This window comes from Poecilia formosa, unplaced genomic scaffold (assembly GCF_000485575.1).
Source record: "Poecilia formosa unplaced genomic scaffold, Poecilia_formosa-5.1.2 Scaffold355, whole genome shotgun sequence".
Classification (NCBI taxonomy): domain Eukaryota; kingdom Metazoa; phylum Chordata; class Actinopteri; order Cyprinodontiformes; family Poeciliidae; genus Poecilia; species Poecilia formosa.
The window spans coordinates 176,103-198,050 of NW_006800294.1; the positions used below are offsets into that span (position 1 = coordinate 176,103).

General features: G+C 43.0%; 1 long non-coding RNA gene across 3 annotated transcripts in view; it reads right to left on the minus strand.

Annotated features, from left to right (window-relative positions):
* Window positions 1–10: 10 nt before the first annotated feature.
* Window positions 11–21,948, minus strand: part of LOC103153567 (uncharacterized) — a 64,798-nt gene continuing 42,860 nt past the window's right edge. Inside the window, exons 2-3 of one of the 3 annotated variants that reach the window (XR_001658994.1) lie at window positions 17,708–17,743; window positions 11–1,064 (exon numbers count right to left, since the gene is read on the minus strand). This is a non-coding gene — a long non-coding RNA (uncharacterized LOC103153567). Of the gene's footprint in view, window positions 1,065–1,814; window positions 2,026–16,935; window positions 17,575–17,707; window positions 17,744–21,948 lie in introns of those variants that run through there. The other 2 variants (XR_001658993.1, XR_001658992.1) reach the window with 2 other exon arrangements.

The following is a 21,948-nucleotide window of genomic DNA, read 5'->3' on the forward strand; positions in this document are numbered from 1 at the left end:
GCTTCACATGATGCTTCACATGAAGCTTCACATGGAGCTTCACATGATGCTTCACATGGAGCTTCACATGATGCTTCACATGAAGCTTCACATGGAGCTTCACATGAAGCTTCACATGATGCTTCACATGGAGCTTCACATGAAGCTTCACATGAAGCTTCACATGAAGCTTCACATGGAGCTTCACATGATGCTTCACATGGAGCTCCAGTTTTTATATCTTCTACTGGTCTGAGGTCAGAGGTCAGATGTTAGTTTGCTTTATCTGCCCAGTTTGAACCACCAGGGTGTTTGAGACAAAGTTAACGGTGGTGCCCAACGCATCATGACGCTGCCACCACCGTGTCTGACAGCTGCTACCTACCAAGACTAACAAAGCAACAAAAACTGAAACTGAGAAAAAAATTTTGTTAACTGACATAACAAAATGGGGATAAACTAGCCAAAGTGGCCCAGACTCTACTCCCCTAAACTTTATTTTTATCCGTCTTTGGGATTTGGCTCATAAGGAAGAACTGATCAAATCCCACTGGAGGTGTATGTATACATATGAGCCTGTGTGTCTGTTATTAGAGAAAATGTTGTCTGGTTTGTGTTTAGATGAGTGAAAGGAAATCCGTTTTCCTCCAGAGCAGGTGAAGATCCGTCGGTTCAGGTAAAGCCTGGACCTCCAAACGCTTCGTGATGTTTGACGTCGTTCTGAATTACGCCGCCAAGCCGCTCCAGGTTTTACACTCGGCACTGATTTGTCCTCTCAATGCAAATAATGGAGTATGGATGGATGCAGCGCGGCCACTCAGAGCGCCGTCCGCTCCACCTGCGGCGCAGCCGAGCGTGCTGCAGCTGTAATTGGCCATCGCATCGATGACAGAGAAAGCTCGTCCATTCATCACATCTCCCTCCTCCCTCTCTCTCGGCCCCGCTGCTGCCAACCTGGACCAATCCCCCTCCTCCTCCTTCTCCTTTGCTCCTCTTCCTCATTAAAGTGGGACCCAGGCAGTAGCGGTCACTGCCTCTCATTTATTTTCATTTGAAACTGGTGCAGCTCCACTGATCCTCTGGGGCTGCAGGAGAGAGGAGGATGGTGTCATTCTGATAACAGCCAACACACACACACACACACACACACACACACACATGCCGTAATGCAATGCCTTGTGCATGTGGACGGGACACACACACAATCCCAAACACAAAGGCGTGTCTGTGTGCGTCTGCCTGTGAGTAGATGCACTTTCACACCCATTTCAATTCATTTCACGCACATATTCACACATTTCATGTACCTGCGAAGCGCCGCGCTCCGCTCCTCCTCGTCTTCCAGACGCCCCCACCCACCAGCATGCTTCTGTCTTGATTGTGTGATTTTTGAGACGGTGATGATAGCGGGGTGTGAATCAGCGGCCGGTTAACCTGCACCTATTGTCACCTGTATGATTGCCTGTATTGATCGGGTGTCTGTTGCATGCCTGTGTGTGTGTGTGTGTGTGTGTGTGTGTGTGTGTGTGTGTCTGCAGGGGGCTTCCTGCAGGAGTGTGTCCGTGCATTTTATTAGACGCCCCGACGGAGCGGCCCTGCCTGACATTCGCCTGATTGAAAAGGGGCGAGGCAGATTAAATCGCCACGGTGACGGAGAAGGCGTGCGCCCGGCGGCTGTTTGGAGACGGCGGCGGGCGTTTTAAAACCTCACAGCTTGGACCCACCAAGCTGTGAGGACCAGCTTGGTGGTCCTCACAGGACCACCAAGCTGGTGGTCCTGTGACCACCAAGCTGGTGGTCCTCTGTCAGACTGAACTGACAGAGGACCAACGGGACCGTTACACAGGACGGGTCACTGATCCAAACACACACAGGAAGAACCAGACCAGAAGCTCATCTGTCTCCCTGCTGCACTTTAGATTCAAATAAATCCCAACTTTGAAGGAGTTCTCCAAATAACTCTCTATCTTCAAATCAAGGAAAATGCAGCTGCCTCCCAGCAGGGGCGGATCTGAAAGGGGGCTTTACGGGGGCCGAGTCTTTACCCTAAAAACAAAACTCTCTTTTTTATGTGCAGAAGCCTCTTAAAACCTTCAGATTAAATATTAATTCACCAAAAATTCTTCTCAATTTTACTCATCAGGTAAAAAAGACTTCATATTTTTGAAGTAGCCGTCCAAGAATTTACTCACATTTTTACAAAAGAAAAAGAACTGAACATTTTCTAATATTAAGTGACTGCTCAATTATAACACCTTACCTAATATTTAGAAATTATGCCAAGCTGGTAAAAGTAGAAAATGAAGCAAAAATTCTGGTATTTAAAAGACAAAAATGTGAAAAATGATACAATAACAAATGAACTAAATGATAAAGGTCATTTATAACTAAAATTTATCTGTTTTCTTCCAACTTTTTGTTGTCTCAAAATTACACCAATGTGAAAATACATTGAGTATGTCTTAATTTTAAATACATATAGACATGATAATATAATTATAATACTTAATCAGCTTTAATCAGGTGATTTTTATCAATATGTTCTTCCACACTGTGAGGATATTTATAATCTAGGCCCAACATGTTGAACATGAATGCAAAACCAAGATGGCTTCCACTCAGAGATGGGACTTCCTCTGTGGAACAGGCTGTGGTGCATTCAGGGACGACTTGGAAACCAGATCGCCTAAAAGTCAAAACAGCTCTAAGCATTTTGAATTCTCAAATGTCAGCACATTTTTAGAAAAGAAAAAAATCTTGATTGTTTTCAGGTAGTTTTATGGTTGTGTAATTTAATCGGACATCAGCTACCTGTGTGTCACATTTACAGCTGTACCAGAAACATGCAAATACAATGGTTCTGGCCAGAACCTTTATTTTTATAATAATTTATTATGCTGAGTGAGAACGTGACCGCTGCTTTATCAGAGCTTGAAGAATATCAGACACAAGTCATCCAAATCCCTCGTTTAACTGTTCAGCATTATACTGTGCTGTTTTATAATGATTCATATGGAGAATCATATATTTTAATGTACTTTATAGTTTAGTTCTGTGCTGATTTGTATTATGACAGTTTGTTAGATTTAATATCAAAGTCTAAACTAAAATGATGAACTTTTCAGGAACAGAAAAACCTAAAAGCTGAACTTTCCTGCCAGATGCTGCTGAACAACAAAAATGCTCATCTTCCTCTGTCCTCATCTCTCCGTCCTCTATCCGTCTTCTGTCCTCCTCATATATCCATCCTCTGTCCTCCTCATCTCTCCGTCTTCTATCCGTCCTCTGGCGTCCCCGCCGCCACTCACCTGGTGGAACGTTGTTCCCACAGGCTGAAGGTGCGGAAACGTTCCCTTCCTCGCCTGTCGCTCGAGGAACCGCTTGATGCAGAAAGTCACATTTTTCATCTGGAAATTGCAAATGAAGGGCATGCCTCAAAAGCAGTTTCATTTGTCACCCAATGAAGCATTCACCGATTCAGTCAGTAAATTATGGTGCAATAAATTACTACCTGCAAACATCAATGAAATATGTTGACTCGTTGCAAAACAAGTCAACCTCAGCACGACTGTTTTTCATGATCAGGTGCGCAGCAGCGGCTCGATTCTAATCTTTTATGCAACAGGAGGGGGAGTCGGCACAAAGTGGGACCGCTGGAGTTCCACCAGTTAAATTTATCCGTAATGGGAACTTTAAAAATAAAAAATGCAACATTGGGAGAAGGTGGAATGCATTTTAGATGGAGAGGAGCGAGAGGAAGCGAGCAGCTGGGGATCTATTTTGCTTTGCCATTATTATTTTCAAAGCAGGGATGCCGCTTTTCCTCCCGTTCCTGTCGCTGTCATCGCTCCTCATCACCCCCCTGCCACCTCCTCCTCACTTTTCCTCATTTTCACCAAAAGTTTGACACGCAGAAAAAAAGAGCACATATTTATCCCGACCTCCCGCTCCGCCATCATCCCACCCATTTGTGTTTAATACCTGCTAGAAATTGCACAGACTTGAATAAATAAGTAAAATAAATAACAAAGGCTCTGCTAGATGGCTGGGAAAATGTCACATCCTGCTTCGCTTGAGTGGTTGCCTTTGGTCTTAATACCAAAGCCCTCCCATCAATCTGGATCCCATCTCTCTTTCTATTAAACACAAGTGCAAACTCACAAATCAGCTTGGCAAAGATTCCCACCGCCTTGGGGGGGAATTCTCTCAGTTTACAGAAAGTTATATATAAGGAAGATTTTATGAGCAGAAGATGAAGAATGAGAACACTGACACAGAAATATGCTGCAGCTCCTGAAACATCAAGGAAAGAAGTAAGAATTCATCCATATTCATGCCTGTGTGGGTGGAATAATACAAAAATGTAAATAAGCTGAAAGGCAAACAGCGACTGTTTGATGAGAGCCGTATCTAAACAAAAACAAGTGAAATGTGAATGAAGTCAAAGGTGAATGACTCCAATCTGCCAGATATTCAATTAGCAGCAGCAGAAATCTGCCAGGACTCCAACCTGCACTGCAAGCCTCTGAAAGTCCACCGAGGAACAAACACCTGAACCATCAGCTACAAATTCATCTGTAAAACTCCACTGGGTTGTTTTAGTTCTACAGTTTAGTTTGGTCATTCTGCCACTTCCTGGAGTATTGTGATTGGTCCTTCGCTCCCTGGTTGTTTGCGAGTTAACGACAAATTTAGCGGCTGAGTTTGAGACATAAATACTCAACAAGAGAAATGATTGTTTGATTACAAATATTTCTGCGCTGAGATCAGTTTGACTTTTCTGTCAGACTAGTGACGGAGACAACGCCACAGAAATGCAGCTTTTCAGGAGAACCGCATGAAAAGTGAGGATGTTACTCATCTCCATGACAACGCAGGAAAATGGGACAAAACCAGAAGGACGGGATGTTCTGCTCGACCCGGAACAACGGATTCAGAGCTGGAGGTTCCTCTGGTTAAAACTGAATATTAACAAGGATTTCTGACTTTATGTCCAGAGCAAATATCTCAGGACAAAACTAAACTATAGGATATACATCAACTGGCAGATTATTTCACTTTTTCATGAACATAAATGGATTTTTGACTAATAAGTAAATAAGTGATTTCACTAGACCAAACACAATTGGAAAGATTTTTTGTTTTTGCAGTGAAGTGATGAAGCGAAGTGACATCTGGGTCAGGAGAGCGACTGAGGTGTGTGTGTGTGTGTGTGTGTGTGTGTGTGTGTGTCAGCTGACTGCATCGTCCTCCCAGCTCTTTGTTTCTCTCTGTTCCCTTCATGGTTTACAGTTCAGTTTAGTTAATGAGTGAAAACCTGAAGTGTGAATTCAACTAACTGATTCTCTGCAGGATCTTCAGCCTCACAAATACCAGCAATAATATCTGCTGAAGCTCCTCTGCTCTGTGTCTGATGTTTGAGCTAAAGTTGGGTGAAATTGTGCATTTTTTTTATCTCATTTCCAAGCTTTCCAGGAATGTAGGGCAGCAGACTAGCAAGGAGCTGCTGCTTCTCTCATGGGACGAAGCTTAAACTGAAGCTTCCTGGAACAACAGGGATGCAGGGAAAAACTCTCCAGGAGACAAACTGATGGTGCCAACTCCAGGATTATTATTCACAGTCTGGATTAGACCTGCTGTACGGCAACTTCTCTGAAAACGAGGCTGAATTTAAATGTGAGTTTTATTGTCCTGGTCAAACTGTGTCTGCTGCTTCTCCTGGTTATTTTCCGTTTTACATTTTAAAACATGTAAATGTTTTGAGATCATTTCAATAAAAACTGTAAATTAAAAAAACAACTGATAATAATTGAAAGTCTTAACAGCTCATTTGAAGATAAAGTCAATCTGTGGCAAAATCTGACAGATTTCTATAATTTATCTGAATTTCCTGTTGGAGTTTATGTGAATTATGTTGCCATGGTAACCCAAATCCCTCCCAATAATCTATCATAGTCACTGTACAGACTACATGATGACTTGATCATTTTACAATGAATGATCCATTTGGAGTTGAACTTCTGCTCCAATCTGGAATAAATTCAATTAAAACTCAAATTAATTAGTTTTTTAAGTGCAGGGACCACAATAAAACATTTAAATTGACTTAATTTCAGGGTCTGTAATTAACTGCAGTTCAATAGAAAACTATACATCAACAAAATAAGAGACGTTTTCATTCAAATATCAGTGTGAACCATCCGATTGGTCAAACACTAGCATTAGCATTAGCAACATGGTTAGCATTGAGATGCTACTTTAGGCTTAGATAGTTTTGCTGATTAGCTAAGTTCTTTTAGCTTAACAGGAGCACCACAGTGGTGTTTTCCAGCATCCAATCAGATTGTTTCAAAGCAGAAATTAAAACCCAGAGGGCCGAGGGAATGAATTTGTTGTCCATCGATGCTAGCGGATGTAGCATGCGCGTCAGATTTACGGCCAGAAACACTATTTATGAATCTAAATTAGTGCATTAAAGCCCAGCTGCTAGTTTTTTTTACAATATATATTCTTCTGTTTGTTCTGTACGAGTTTGATAGAAGAATGAATGACAACTAAATGTAAAATCAACAGAACATGCAAAAATCTGATGAAATATTACAATTTAACCCAAAAGTAAATCCAGTGGAAGTGGATTTGCCCTCCCACTGGACAGCTGGACCAAGAGGAAACTTCACTGTGGACCAGTCGGGTCTCCAGAGGCTCAGCCCGGTCCGGCTCGGCCCAAACGCGGTTCAGCGATCGGCGCTCCCCGAGGAGGCGCTGCCAGATCAGACTGCACATACCTGGCACATCACAGCCTCCCTCCCTCAGGAGGCCGGGCTGAAGACACGGGCAGGGAGCGCTGATTAAAAATTCATCTCTGTTTATTATGATTTATGCATGTTTCACTGAGCCAGGGACGGAAAGAGAGGAGAGGAGAACAGCTTCATTAGTGCATATTGTGCATCCGTGTGTGTGTGAGTGTGTGTGTGTAGCAGGTGGGGAATAGTTAAAATTATGGATCGTACGTGAGCTTCATTAGAATGTTTGGCATTCGGGCCGAAATCATCCGTCTTCACCAAACACCTGCATCTCCCTGAAAAACAACAATCCAAATCCCAAATTATGTGAAGCACTCGGCCCATCAGCATCCAAACGCACAAGACCCTCTCGCTAAGTTCTGCCTTAATTACCCATTTCCGCCTCCGTTGTTTGGAATTCAAATCAAATCTGCCTCCTGTTGCATGTTGACTCAGCGCAGAGTGACGCGGCGGCGGCTAAAAGTGCTGAGCGGCAGCAGGAAGCAGGCCACATCGCTGCGCAGTGCACTGATGCAATCATCGCACACATTCCCTACAGCCGCCGATCGCATGCTGCAGCCGCCGATCGCATGCTGCAGCCGCCGATCGCATGCTGCAGCGACGGCTCGATACAAAGATCATCACTGAACATGACTGGAGCCGACTGATGCATTCAAATTACAGGCAGCTGATTGGTTATCAGCTGATTGGTTATTTCTTTGCTGACAGAGCAGGTTCACTGCAAAAACACAAAACTTTACCAAACATTTTAGTCTGGTTTATAGAGCAAACATCTTGGTGTTCTTGAAAACAAGTTACTTCTAAGTTAGTTTTCTCTTATTTCAAGTGTACTAAGATACTTGCACTGGAAACTGAACAAAAGTACTTGGGGAGATTCTTTGTTTTTGCGTTATCTTATTTTCCATGACCAAGTATTTCTATCCAGTAAGGATTCAAACCAGCAACCTGCTCCTCAACTCTTCTGATTCTCATATTAAATATTAATAACTCCTGACTGCCTTCAGAAGTTAAAGGAAATGAAAATAGTTTCCTCCTAACATGTTCTTTCAGATCTGCAGAGATCTGCTCCTTCAGAGCAGAATGCTGCATCCAAGGTGCACAAGAAAGCCTCATCACAGATCCTTCCTCCCAACAAGTTGTTTACATTCCTATTTCATGCAGTTTTCCATAATTCTGTAAATAAACCATGTTGTCTGTAGAGCTGCAGCTTTTAAAAGCTTCAGAAAACTTCAAATCTGATGTTTTCCATCCAATCTGAGCTGAAAATGTCAGAGCTCCAACAAAGGAAAGTCTAGAAAGTCTGTTGAATATAAAAATGTCTGCATTTGTTTGTCTGTATAATAAAACTGAAATAAATCAATAAAACACCTTAAGATTATTTCTGTAGAGATTCTGATATGTTTAAACTAGATTTATATTACATTAAACCTTGTTTTCAATATCTGCTATGAAACACTAAATAAGACATTTACCCAAACAGAAATAGTTGTGGCTTTCTGCTCCAGCAGTGGCATAAAGTAAAAAGTGATTTTAAGGTTTGGTTTGAACTCAGCTGCTGTGTTTGGTCCAGAAACACCTTGAAGGAAACGTCAAACCAGCAGCAGCTCAGAGAGAAAACTGAGGTTCAGGATGTTAAACACGGTCCAGATGCCTTTCTAATCAAAGGGAGAACAATTCATCTAAAATATTAAACTAAGGCGTTTGAGCGACCAGAAACGGCTCTAACAGCCTTCAGGCTTTCAGCCAGACGACAAGAACTTCATCTGAGAGCGGCTCGGTTCTGTTGGGTTTGGACTTTTATTGTCTTTGTTCTGTGATTTATTTAAAATCTGGATTCTGTTTCCTCTGCATTGATTCGAGTCTAAGACAATTTTACCTTTGTGTATAAAATGAAATGAATCTTTAGTAAAAATTAAATAATCAAACTATAATCTGATCTATAAATTATAACAAAAATGATTTTATGGATTTTATGTTTCTGGTGCTGCAGCAGCTGCAAAAACTTCTCCAAAAGACGTCGATCTTCTTCTTTCTGCTCTATTGTTGTATGGGTATAATGTCCCATTCTCCATACTTAGTGCCACCTGCTGGTCAGGAGGAGTAAAAACTGTATTTCATTGATCTTCCATTTATTCCTTGCAGAGGGACAGAAGTTTCCTGTGGGAGTTTGGGATGTAAAGAGATCACACAGGTTTCTTTAAACCCGTTGAGTTTATTACTTGTGTTGCATTTTTAAGAATTAACTAAATGTTTTTAACATTTGGTTGGAGAAAATTCTGATTCTTCTGAACACAGTGAATGTCTGGGGTTGTCTCCATGTGGTGATACGGATCATTTCCGTTTCCTAAATCATGGTATCATTGTGTGGTAGAGTGGGCTGAAAACGGAGCCTTGAGGAACTCCAGGTGGGATTGTTCACATCAATGAGATCCTTATGAATTATTCTTGTTTTGCGTTTTTGGTTTTGTCCAATAGTGGTTCAGGTTTTTATCCTTTTGTTTCCCAGGGTAAGCATGTTTTATGAAAATGCTGCAGATCATCCTGACCAACAGAAAATGAAACATTCCTGGTTTTAAAAAGAGGAAACATAAATTAACTTTTGGTTTTTGCTAAGTTTAGTGGTGATGTCACTCTGAGCGCTGCGTCCTCCCTGGACATGAGCGTTGTGTCTTTGTGATTCGGGGGAGCAGAGCAGTGAGTCCGTTTTAAATTGTTTACAGTTTAATGACCGATTTGTGTTTGTTGTTCCCGCCGAGCGCGCGCTCCGCTCTCACTCGCTCCGCTCTCACTCGCCCCGCCATCCTTCTCCTGCACTCTGTGTCTCCTGCTCCCTAACACGCTCCGACAGCAAAAGGTCAATGCCCATTGGCTACATGGGGGGGCATTGAGTGATGCGAAAAGGGGTGGGGTTGTCATGGCAACGTGCAGGGAAGCGGGGACGCAGGATGCAGTCGGTGCCAAAAGAGAAGAAGAAAAGGGCCGGAACCTGAGCGGGATGAAAAGCCTCCGACGGACGGCGGCTCGGTGGGTGGAGGCGCGGCGGACTGGGAGGCCAGAATCAACTGGGTTTTAACTGGCTGACGCTTTACCAGCCTGGCAAATGGGAAGGGTGTTGACTTGGCCAGTCATGCCAGTAAGGCAGACAGTGGGGCCTGAACACGGCGAGCTGCGAGCTGCTCTGTTATGTCTGTGAGCCGCATTCTGCTGAGCTTGGCTTCACATTAATAAAAGAGGGATTACTAAAGTCTGCAGGCTCCTCTTAGGCCCTCCACCAGCCAGCAGCACCCCTCCTCCCGCTCACCCCGCTCTGCATGCCGCTCACGTCCGCCCCATTCAGAAAAAAAACACTCATCTGCCTATTCTCCTGTCTCTTCCCATTTCATTTCTCTGCCTTTAAGTAGAAGCAGAAGGAAATGCACGAAAACAGATAAATTATTTAGATTTTTTCCCAAAAGAAAAGAGAAAAAAAATCTTGACTGTGCAGTTTGAAAGAAAAAGGGGGAAAGGAAATGAGGAGGAGTGAGAAATAAAAATTACATTAGATACAAGATTCCACAATCATCCCGGTGATATGAAGAATTAATCTTATCTTCCAGCGGCACGCGCGGCCGGGAAGCAGCGAGCGCCTCCAAAGGCTCCGAGATGACAACAGGACAAATTCGCCTTTCCATTACGGCGCCATTCATCCATTGTGACGGCAGACACCTTGCGATAAGCAGCCGTATTGTTGCCATTGACAATGTCATTATGGGACAGTAAACAAGAGACGGCGCGGAGGGTCGGGATGAAGCGGGCGGGGCGGCGAGGTCACAGAGCCAATCTGGGATGAAAGGATGCGAGACCCCGCGGGAGTGATAAGACACCTCTTCTTCTGCTCCATCCGTCTCTTCTCCCAAAGCCAAGGGCGGCCGAACGCCTAGAACAAAGCTCCGCCGCGCCGCGCCGCCATAATCAACTCCTCTGTACTCACTATCTTCCCTGGAGGTCGTCCGCAGAAAGAGGCTTAGAAGGAGGAACGGCTTCGGGATCACGGCTGTTAAGATGGGAAATAGGTTGACATTCAGCGAGTCTCTCACCCCGTTTTAAGTACCAAGGAGGGAGCAGAGCCTGCAGGTAGAGCCAGGCTGGTTCAAACCACACAGGCTTCCAGACGAACAACATGACCAGCAGATACTTCCTCCAATATCTTCACTGATTAATTCGACCAATACGACCAGATGATGTTCTGAAGAACAAGTACAGACAAGAATCAGACATTATTGTTGAGGAAACTAAGAACCAAGAGATTAGTTTGGACAAATGGAGTCAAATCAGTAACTGAGTCAAGGTTTGATTGGTCCATTTAAAAAGCTCTTTAACCAATGAAAACGCTCCTGGAATAAAAGTTTCATTCATGAATCAGAAGCTTCAACTTTGATTAGTTTAGACAAAGTCATTAGAGTAAAGCGGACCGTTGTGTCGGAATGCAGCATTCACACCGACTCCGGTCCGTTTTACTCCGACTCCGGTCCGCTTTAGTCCGACTCCGGTCCGCTTTACTCCGACTCCGGTCCGCTTTAGTCCGACTCCGGTCCGCTTTACTCCGACTCCGGTCCGCTTTACTCCGACTCCAGTCCGCTTTACTCCGACTCCGGTCCGCTTTGACACAACTCCAGTCTTATTTACACTAGCCATCTATTCCTTGGTTCTCATTGGCTGAATCCCAAAGAGCACAAATAATGAAAACTATACTAAGATGATTTCTAGCATGTGAATTAAGACATATTGAGGTAAATTTGGTGTCTAAACTTCTGAAATAGGCAGTTATGTTTTCAGGGATTTTCAGCTTTTTGCAGGGGGTTGTGGTCCCCAACCCTGTGAAAACTGTAGTAAATAGTTTGTAAAAAGTTATTCTTATTAATTGAGATAATTTTGAATGTATTTTCATTTAGAACCTTTTCAGGAAAAGCAAGAGAAAAACAGCATTTTGCAAACTGAAGGGTCATAGATACAGCTGGGAGGGACATCCATCAGATTTTTAAGGTAAATCAGAAAGTGGAGCCTCATTCTGCTCGTTTTGGGTTAAACTCTTTTGGACCTCTGGTCACCGCCTGAATAATTCACTCCATCTGGCTGCTGCTCTGCTGGAGATGTTCAGCATTTATGAAATTTTCCTGAAAAGGTAAAAAAAAAGAAGCAGGCACCAACTGATTTCATCATTTTAGGAGTTTCTGTTGCACAAAAGATGTTGCATGAAATAAATGTGAATTTATAAGGTACTTCTTTTAGCAAAATATTCGTAAATAGAGTTTTCTTTGAATGATTTTAACCTGAAACTCCAGAAGCTGAAGTGTTAGCATTCTGGGCATGCTCCCACCCCTCCCTGTGGGCCTGGAGCTGACAGGATTGTTCCTGTTCCATTTGCAGACATTAGCACTGGGAGATTAATTTGTCCCCTTCCATTAGGTGGGAAAGCAGCCGCCATGGCTGCTCAATTATCGCTTAACAAAAAGAAAAATACTCAAACGCACAGGAAGCATCAAAATAACAAGCATGAGTGTCGCCGCATCATGCGGATGCATTTCTGTGCGTTCGTCAGCGGCAGCAGTGGGCAGGTGTCTCTGCTTTCTGCAGCTAATTAACAGAAAACCGACTGACACTCGGATCTGCACAGGATGACAGGAGATGGAGAGAGGGGGATGGAGGAGGACGAGATAAAGGCTGTTTCTGCGTTTTGACTTCCTGCTGCTTCCTCTTTTATGACGACTCCGACTTCATTAGTAATAATGAACATCAGCGAGGCTCCATGAAATGTTTGGATCCTTGAAAAGACAAGAAATCCGTTTAAATCCGCCTGTTTTCCGGCCGGAGTGACAGACGGCATTCCAGCATCATTCCCACCAGTTTGGTGACTGGGATGGCCCCAGTATGGCCGCCGCAGGACTCAAACATCTGAGCATCACAGCAGAGATGTTAGCATGAAAATCTGCGACAGAAACAAAGTGTGATTGCAGCTTTTTTCCCGTCGCGCTCCGCTGATGTGACGATGTGCCGTGTGGTGAGACTCACTAATTGGCTCACCTGTTTCTGCGCCATCTGGAGCCGCTCAAAAAATAAAACAGGAGAAAGAAGAGCCACACCGAGTTCCCCAAACACACACACACACACACACACACACACACACACACACACACACACACACACAGTACCTACATCCAGCTGAATATCATATGTAACATCACAGTTGGGTTTTAACTACTTATATTTATTTGAGTAACTTTTTTGAAAAAATGTACTTTTAGAAGTATTTTTACTGCGCTGTACTTTTTATTTTTACTTGAGTAAAAATATGTTGAAGTGGCGCCACTTTTACCTGAGTATAATTTTTTGTTCTCTGTGAAACTTCAAGATCAAGATTCAGTCCTAAAATTAGAAAATAGTAAAGAAACAACTAATATTTAAATTGTATTAAAAGTTCCTGAAAAACCAAAGTATGTTAATATCCATAAAAATAAATTAAATATTTGAATCACAGAAGTTTTCAATGCAGATTTACCTGCTTGTCTTTTCTAAATAAATATATTAATAAGCAGAACTCCATCAAATAAAAAAAAAGAGAAATCAAAGAGAAAAAAGCAATAATCTCTAATTGGAAGCATCGTTTTATGGTTTTTATTGCCTTTTTATGAGCGGTTCTAATCCTCCCGGCTCCCATCGGGCTCCAGGTCTGCGGTTCGGATCGCAGCAGGAAGTTCCTCCGGGCCGCAGCGCCTCCCCTGCCACCGGGCGCGCCACCGAGCGCGCTCACAACAACCCTGTCGTCATTAGCAACGGCTCATAATTCATGCGTTTGGATGGAAAATGGATGAGCGGCGGCCATGACAGCAGCTGCTGGGGAAGTATTCGGTTCTGTTCAGACGCTGCAGCCCGACTCGCCGCTCATGCTAACATCTGAAAGGTTCAGACTCTCAAGGTTTCCTCCTTTCTTCAGCTCAGTGAGATCGGAAGGAAAACATCATCAGCTGGATTCAGGTCTGGGCTTTGACTAGGCCCACTCATTTCCTTTTATCTCCATGTTCCACCAAAATGAGTTTTAGAAAAACCCCAAAGACTTTTTTCTGTCAGAAGCTGCTGAGGGAAACCATCCCCTCAGCATGATGCTGCCACCACCATGCATCATTATGGTGTGGAAAAACTCAGTGAGTTCATGTGTATCATGAAAATGTGGGTCATTCAGTTTAACAGTTGTGGGTTTTTTAATTTAGTTTAGTTTTATTACGTTGTGACATTTTGTTCGTTTTTAGAGTGTTTCCTGGTTTTTATTAGTTATATAGTTAAATACTGTTTAGTTTTTATTAGTTACTCTAGCAGTTTTAGTTTTCATACTTTGGTTCATTTTTAGGTGCAGAATCCAAACATCTGAGTCTTGAGATTATGTTTACATCGATTGGGCAACGAATAATTGATATTTTGAAATAATAAATTCAGTTACTGTTGAATAAATAACTGACTCCCAACTTTTGCTGCTGATATTTTGCAGACAGCTGAAGTAAACGGCTTCACATCAGTTAGAAAAGCTAATAAGCAGATTAATAAACAGAGTATTAAATCTCTAATTTCAGTGCGTTTTAGTTTTATAAACGACAGTTCCAGTTATAGTTTTTCTTTATTTCAGTTAATGAAAATGTTTTCTTGGTTCCAGTAATAACCTGGGTGAGTTTTCACAGAGCCGCCGCTCCAGTCTGCCTGCCGCTGCACTCAGCCACTTCCTGTCTCATAAATATTCAGATGAGGGAACAACCGGGGGGTGGGGCCTGGAGCGGCGTAGCAAGGGGCCGCCGTTGTCATGTGGGGACCGGGACGCCGCGTTGTGTGAGTCGCTGTAATTACAGCCGCTGCTGTCTGCTGAGTGGCTCTGCTCTGTAAACAGGAAGTGCGTCCCTCACACACCTGCAGAGAGGAAGCCGGGCCTTTGGAGAGCCGTCGTGTCGTGCATGATGCTATTCATCCTCTAATCAACACTTGTTTGCTGCGGTGTGTGTGTGTGTGTGTGTGTGTGTGTGTGTGTGTGTGTGTGGGGAGGTCATGTCAGAGCCAATGGAGGGTTTGCGGCTCATAATGACCGAAGCTGAAAGGCATCCGAGGAGCCGCGGCGGCTAATTATCAGCTGTGTGCCTTCAAAGAACATTATCAGGACAAAGACCTGCAATTAGACACTCTCACCCACACAATCCCCTCGCAGCCTTCATCACCCCCATTTCCGCCGTCAACTCTTCCTCCTCCCAAACTGTCTTCCTCTCCTCTCCACCCTCTTTCATTTGCTCCCTATGAGTCCCACGACCCTCTTTTCCTCCATTTTTTCATTTCCTGTCTCTCTTTTATTTATCCCCAACCTCCCAATTCCTGCCTTACTCCTCCTCCTCGCTCCTCTTCCTCCTGGCCCAAAACAGACACTTAAATAACAAGCCGGGTGTCAGTCAAACCGCCAGAGAGCTTCATTAGAGGAGGAGAGCACACAGGATCAAATTATACGCCCAGTTCTGCTTTGTGTGAACGTGTGTGTGAACGTGTGTGTGAGGCGATTGGACGGCGGCGGTGGAGACAGAGAGGAAGCGAACGCGCTGCAGAATGACGCAGCTGTGTGTCGGATTAGAGCTGCGTCTGTTTGTTTGTGTCTGACAGTCGCTGCCTCGCCCATTTTCTCCAATCAGGCAGAAAAACAAAAGCTGAATTATTCTCATATTCTCCTCCTTTTCTTCTACGTTCCGGTTTTAGCCGCATCTGGCCGGATCCAGGCTCGGTTCTGAGCTTCTGGACCCACTGGAGCAGATCCAGGTCCGAACTCATGAACATATGAGCTCAGTGTGAGAAAGATTAGATAATTCTGCATAAAAGATGGTAAAAATGTGAATACCAATATTTCTACTTTACTCCGATCAAACTAGATTTATTGAAGCCCAAATGTTGCCGTGCCAACGCTGCACTTTTTATCTCAACATTAAAAGAACTTTGGTTCCTTAGAAAAGTCAAGTGTTGAAATATTTACCACAAAAATATCACAACTGATAAAAAGATAATCAAGTAAAAATGTATGCTTCACTTCCTGTAAACCTAAAAATAAAAAACTAAACGGTGAAATAATAGAACAGCCATCCTTAAGTTTTGAATAAAACACAGATTCTCCACCAGGGGGCGCTAAGCCAGAATTAAAAACTGAAATTTTGCTACGTTTCCATGAAAACACAAAAACTTAACATTAAACTGATTTTACAGCTTAAAGCCTGGAGTAACACTGCTCCTCCCCCACCTGTTGCTGAGCACTGCCAGCCAGCTGGCTGAAACTCCGTTTGAAAACATTCTTAATGCTGAAAATCAGTCATGACTAGAAATCAGCATTAAAAGTTACAAATATCAATAAATGCATCCAGAATCCACTTCACCTGGAATGACGTCATTTAATGATTTAATTACAAATATATAATAGAAATATGACATGAATATTGTTTGAGTAGCTCGTAATAAAAAGAGAAAAAAAGTAAATTATAAGCAGAACAAATTAATTTCAGCTAAACTTGAAGCAAAGCAAAACTTTCCCAGGTTTCACAAACAAAATCTGGAATATTTAAAAACTATATTTGGGAAAATCATTTATCCATATTATAATATACAACATTATAATTACTAATTCTTACATAAATATATGTTTTAATTAGATATCACTGAAAATGTGAGTTTCTCCATTCAAAACTTTCAGTTTTCCGATAATTTCCTTTTGACATGAATAACTGGGCTGTTAACCATCACTACAGATTTAACCCCAAAAGAATCTACTAATGATCTTTAAGGATAATTCTACTTCAAATATCGCCAAAAATAATTTTAAACTTTCTTTTAAAAAAAGACAAGAAGGTTTATCAGCAGAAAACAAACTAAATTTAGGACAAATGGAAACTGAAACATAAAACTGTGAAAACCTGAAATATTCCTTCTGGACCAGCAGGACATGAATTGTGGATCTGTGCAGAACATTTGGTCTGAGCATGAACCAGGTTCAAGATTTTGAATTCAGTTTTTCATTATAAAGTCTCTTTTGAGTGTTAAAACATGAGTTTTATTAAATCTTATGTTGGATATCTTAAATATCACAATAAAAATGCCTGAAAATGTCTAAAAGTTGCAGTTTAAGACGCATGTTTTAATCACAGACAGGTTTATAAAAGTTAAATATTTCATTATAAAGATGTTTTACCACAGAGAGCAAAGGTCACACCAGGCCAAACTAAAACCAGCAGGAAATGATCCTCATTCTCTAACAAACTCCTGGATGAAATATGAATCCATCCTGCAGGAAAAGTTGCAGCCAACATTCAAACTGACCAAAATGCTTTTCTAAAAAACTTAGAAGCAAAACTTTGTGAATCTTTCATGTCATTAAAACCGCATATTCTTTAACTATTTCCCAAACAATCCTGACTCCTAAATGGATCTTCTCCTTTCTGCTCCATTTCCCTGCTGCAGAAATCAGTTCATAAAGACTTAAAATGTCATAAGAGAGGAAATCCATCACAGCGCTCATCCCTCTGTTTGCTGGAGTTTGGAACAGGATCGACCAATCAGACGCCTCCGTTCGCCTCACTGATGGCGCTCAGGAAAGATCCTCATCTGTCCCGTTAACGACGCCTCAGATGAGGAATAGGTGGAGCTATTTTTACCCGGGCCTTATTTAAAGCTCCCCGCCCCTCTGGGGTCCGGCGCTGACGGCTTCGGTTTAATGACCCTCCGCCGCGTCACACCTCTCCAATTTCCTCCTCTCCTGTCCAGGAGTTCAACTCATCATTCTGTCCTTCCAGACCAACAAACCCACAAACCGCTGCAGCTCTGATGCCGCTCTGCAGGATGCATGCGGCGCTGCATGCAGCGCAGGAAGAGGAGAAAAGTTTTCCTACCTTTGTATCGGTCCAGAGAGGTCGCCGGCGTCCTGCCTGCAAGACAAGACAGAGAAATGATTAGAGAAAACGTCTTGAAGAAAACCAGAAAACCAAAATCGGAGAAATCAGTTTCATAACTTCCCCATAGAAAAGTCCAAACCATTTAAATTTTTCTTCAAAATTATGGCAATTATTGATAAAACATTTTTAAAATTTTGCATTCAGAACATCCAGGCTGTTTTTCCCCCTGATAGTCCAGTGGACTCGGTTCTACTGGAACCAGAACTCCATCATCTGCTCCACCTGCAGCTGCTGTGGCTCTGAGTCAAACCAACCTGTTCCCCTCCTGGCCTGTGGGGGCGCTGCACCAAGAACCACTGAAGGAAACGACACAAAAACCTCTGAAGACACTGAGAGCAACTTCTGTCTTCTTTTAAGGCAGCTAAACGCTTCCTTCAGTTTAAAGTTGGGATGGATTTTTCTACAGCTGCTCTGCCGGTCAGCTGGCTGAAAGAAGGCGTCAACATTTTTCCTTCCTTACAGAAAAAATCCTCTAAACTCTCCAGGACTGAATAATACTGATATGAAATTCCAGACTGAATTGAACTCTATGTAATGCAGGCTGTTGCATGGCTGACTGCAGATTTTGCAGCAGCAGATAGCCTGACTAACCACCAATCAGCTCATCAGAAAAGTCAAAAGTAGCAAAATTACAGAAAGGTGAGAATATCAGCACTTCACTATCTATGATTAATACCAGCTGGTTATTCTACATTTCTGCTTTAGTTTGTCTATCAAAACAACAGCAAATCTAGAAAATATGGTAACTTTAATAAAAATTGTTGCAGCAGCAGAAACAATAAATCCCTCATTCCAAAAACGGTGAAACAGTTCAGCCTCAGTTTGAATTTAAGCTACTTTAAATCAAAAAGGAAACAGTTGGATGCTGATGAAGGTGGAAATCACATAGGATATTGGCAAACACACACACACACCAGGCGATCTAAATGGTAAACTGGTCGTGTGTGTCCTTGGGAACAGTTGAGAAACTTCTTCCTTCCTCTGGGTTTTCTCCAGAATTCCCTGCTGTTTCCTCTTTCTCCCTCCTTCTCTTTTTCTTTCAGCCCTTCTTCCAATTCTCTGTTCCTCTTCCACTGCATGTAAATAAATTGGTCCCCAGGCCCACCACTACACAACGTGTGTGTGTGAATGCAAGCATAGCACTCAGTGCAGACACACACACACACAACCCTCCCAATCTCAGAGCAGCCCCTAATTAGCCAGAGTTTTTTTTGTCACAGAGGTAAATAAAGTAAAGAATGAGTTGGAGCGCTGAGAGCTGAGGCTGGGAGGCGGGGTGGAAGGTGATGGGGGCGAACGGGTGGACTGGAGGGGGGAAAGTGCAAGTGAGTATTATGATGATGAAATGCGGCGAAAAAACTCGCAGCTCCTCCTCAACACGGCGGCCAATCACCGGCAGCGCCGCTCTTTGCATTTCAAAGACGCACTCTTGTCTGTTTCATCTCCCCAAAAACCAGCAGAGACGATTGTCCTGTTATCCTGCAACACACACACACACACACGCACACGCACACACACAAACACAAACGCTACAGCCACCTCCGCTTCAGTCCATTTTCCTCCACCATGAATTATGAAAAAGGGAAAATGGAACATCAAACACACTCTGCTTGCTCTTCGACGTTTACACCGCGACACACACACACACACACACACACACACACACACACACACACACACACCAAGCCTGCATTTCTTCGTCTGCATGCTTGCATGCAACACTTTCCTCACACTCTCAGTCACTTATGTTACATCTGGATGATGAAGCAGCAGAACTGAGTCAGATTTGGTTCAACAGGATTAATGAAAACAGCAGCAACATGTTCAGCCATGATGGGAAAGTAAGTACACCCTCTGTTAAATCCAGGCTTCAGTTCACTAGTTCAGTTCAACAAGAAAATTATTTATGACATGAAATATTATTATATCAAGAATTTCTATTAATGCTGACAATTGTGGCAAACAGCTAATAGAAAATCCAGATTTCTAGATGACAATTGATTTTTTGATAAATACTCAAAGTTTCAGACAAACTGAATTCTGAGTTGCTTCATCAGTCATAAAGCATCATTATCAAAAAGATGCTCATTACTATGAAATCATTATAAATGGAGCTCTGACATGGTTGGTATGAAGCAGAGATTGGACTGGGGCCCAAAGTGACCATCTGCTGGAGGCCCCAGAAAGCTTTGGACCGGCTCTGTGACATTCCTGAAATCATCTCAGATTTTACTTTACATTATTTACAGTTTCAAATATCAATAATAATGTTTATGTGTAAAATGTCTCTCCACATCCCGGTCTTTACTTCCTGGAGTTAAATGAACCTCAGGACGTTTCAGAACCGTCCTGGTCTCAACGCTCTGAGACAGTAATGGATCAAAACTCCCCAAACAAAAACAGCCGCTTATTTCTCCACCGAATATTCAGGATTTGTTTTTGAAAGTAAAACTGTGCTGACTGTCTGGTACCCAGCGCTCATTAGCAGGGTTTGTTTTGGCGCCGGCGTTCCCAGGGTTGACCTGTCAGTCAAACGGCGCCGCCGCTGCTCTGCGGTTCTGGAGACGGTCGGGAGCTTCAGGGACCGAACCGTCGGGAAGCCCTGATAATTATGACTCTTGTTTGTGGAGATGAGAAGGAAACAGGCAGGTTGTGCTGGAACAAAACATTTCACACATGAAGGGCTGGAGAGCAAGTCAGGAAACCCTCAGCAAGCTGACAGGGTGTCCAAAGAGCGGCGCAGGGGCCGTCTGTGGCCCTCACAGTGATTTTGAGTGGCCCTCATAACAAAAACGGCACAAACATTTTCCAGCTAAAGGTTGAAGGTCGATGCAGTCAAACAAATCTTTGTGAAATTTTCCCCATCTTTCAAAAAATACACAAATTAAAGTCTCCAAAATATGGAAAACAAAACACAAAGTTGTAATTTAGTAAAATTTAAGAGTAAATAGAAACATACACTAAACTCCACTAAATAAAGCAAAAGTTTGTCAAGAATGAAAAACATCCTGAAAATAAACAAAAAGTCCAAAGACAACAGAAAAAATATTCAGGACATTTTGAGTTTATATGTTTGTTTTTGTCTAAATGAGGTCTAAATAGTTAAACAGTTAAACGACTAGATTGGTAGGTAAATTTATTAAACCTAGATTTTATGTTTCATGTCCCTCAGACTTTATTTTATTAAAATATTACATTGTGTTAGTTGTGCAGAAAAAAATTAAATAATTAGCTTCTTTTAAATAAATATGCTTTCTAATTAAAACTATTAAAAACTCAAGTTTTTTTGTGGCATTCAGTTACTTTGAAGTTTCATCCCATGAGGTGAAGAGTTTGGACCGCTGCCTCTTTACGTCTTGTTTGCTTCGGATCAAACTGAGGAATCGATCAGATAATCAATGGGAGAAAGTTGGACCTTTAAATGTGATTCTTAAACACGCAGCAGCTCAAACAAAGTGACTCAGACAAAAGACAAGCAGCTGCACTGAGCATAATAGGAGCCCTTTAAATGGAAACTGAAGTGTTGCACCTTTGTTAACATGGAAATGTCAGATTAGTGTTTAAAAAGGCTTTTTAAATTTCACCGTCGCTGCAGGAGTTTCTGCCGCCACCGCTGACCCTTTCAACCTCTCCAGCGTCTCACCCTTTTAAGGTTTTCTATTACGGCGCCTGAGTCAGAGCAGAATCTGCAGAGCTACTTAAAACAGAAACGTGGCTCTTCAGAGGGACGAATCGCTCCAAAACCAGAAGCTTTCAGGTCCGATTCTGGTCGCCCAGGTGGGCCAGATCTGGGTCAGCGTTGATCACAGATGGGAGAGCGGCGTCCAGGTGGAGAGCAGCCAGACTTATGCTTAGTGACAGACAGACACACACACACACACACACCACCGCGGGCCTGTCGGAGACGAAGAGCGGAGCTGAAACGCGATGGGCTCTCGGGGCGGCGGCGCCACGGTCGCCACGGAGACGGAGCAGGTGGCGGGACCGGCCAGCACCACGGGCGCATTCCAGACGTCGTGATCAACAAAAGATGTGACATGAGGACGCGCAGGCAGGAGCGCCACAACCAGCCAGCTGCCACGGCAAAGGCGGCGAGCGTTTCCCACGTCGGAGCGATTCTGTAGCTCCGACTCCGTCTGGATCGTTTAGAGCACATATGTCAAACTCAAGGCCCGCGG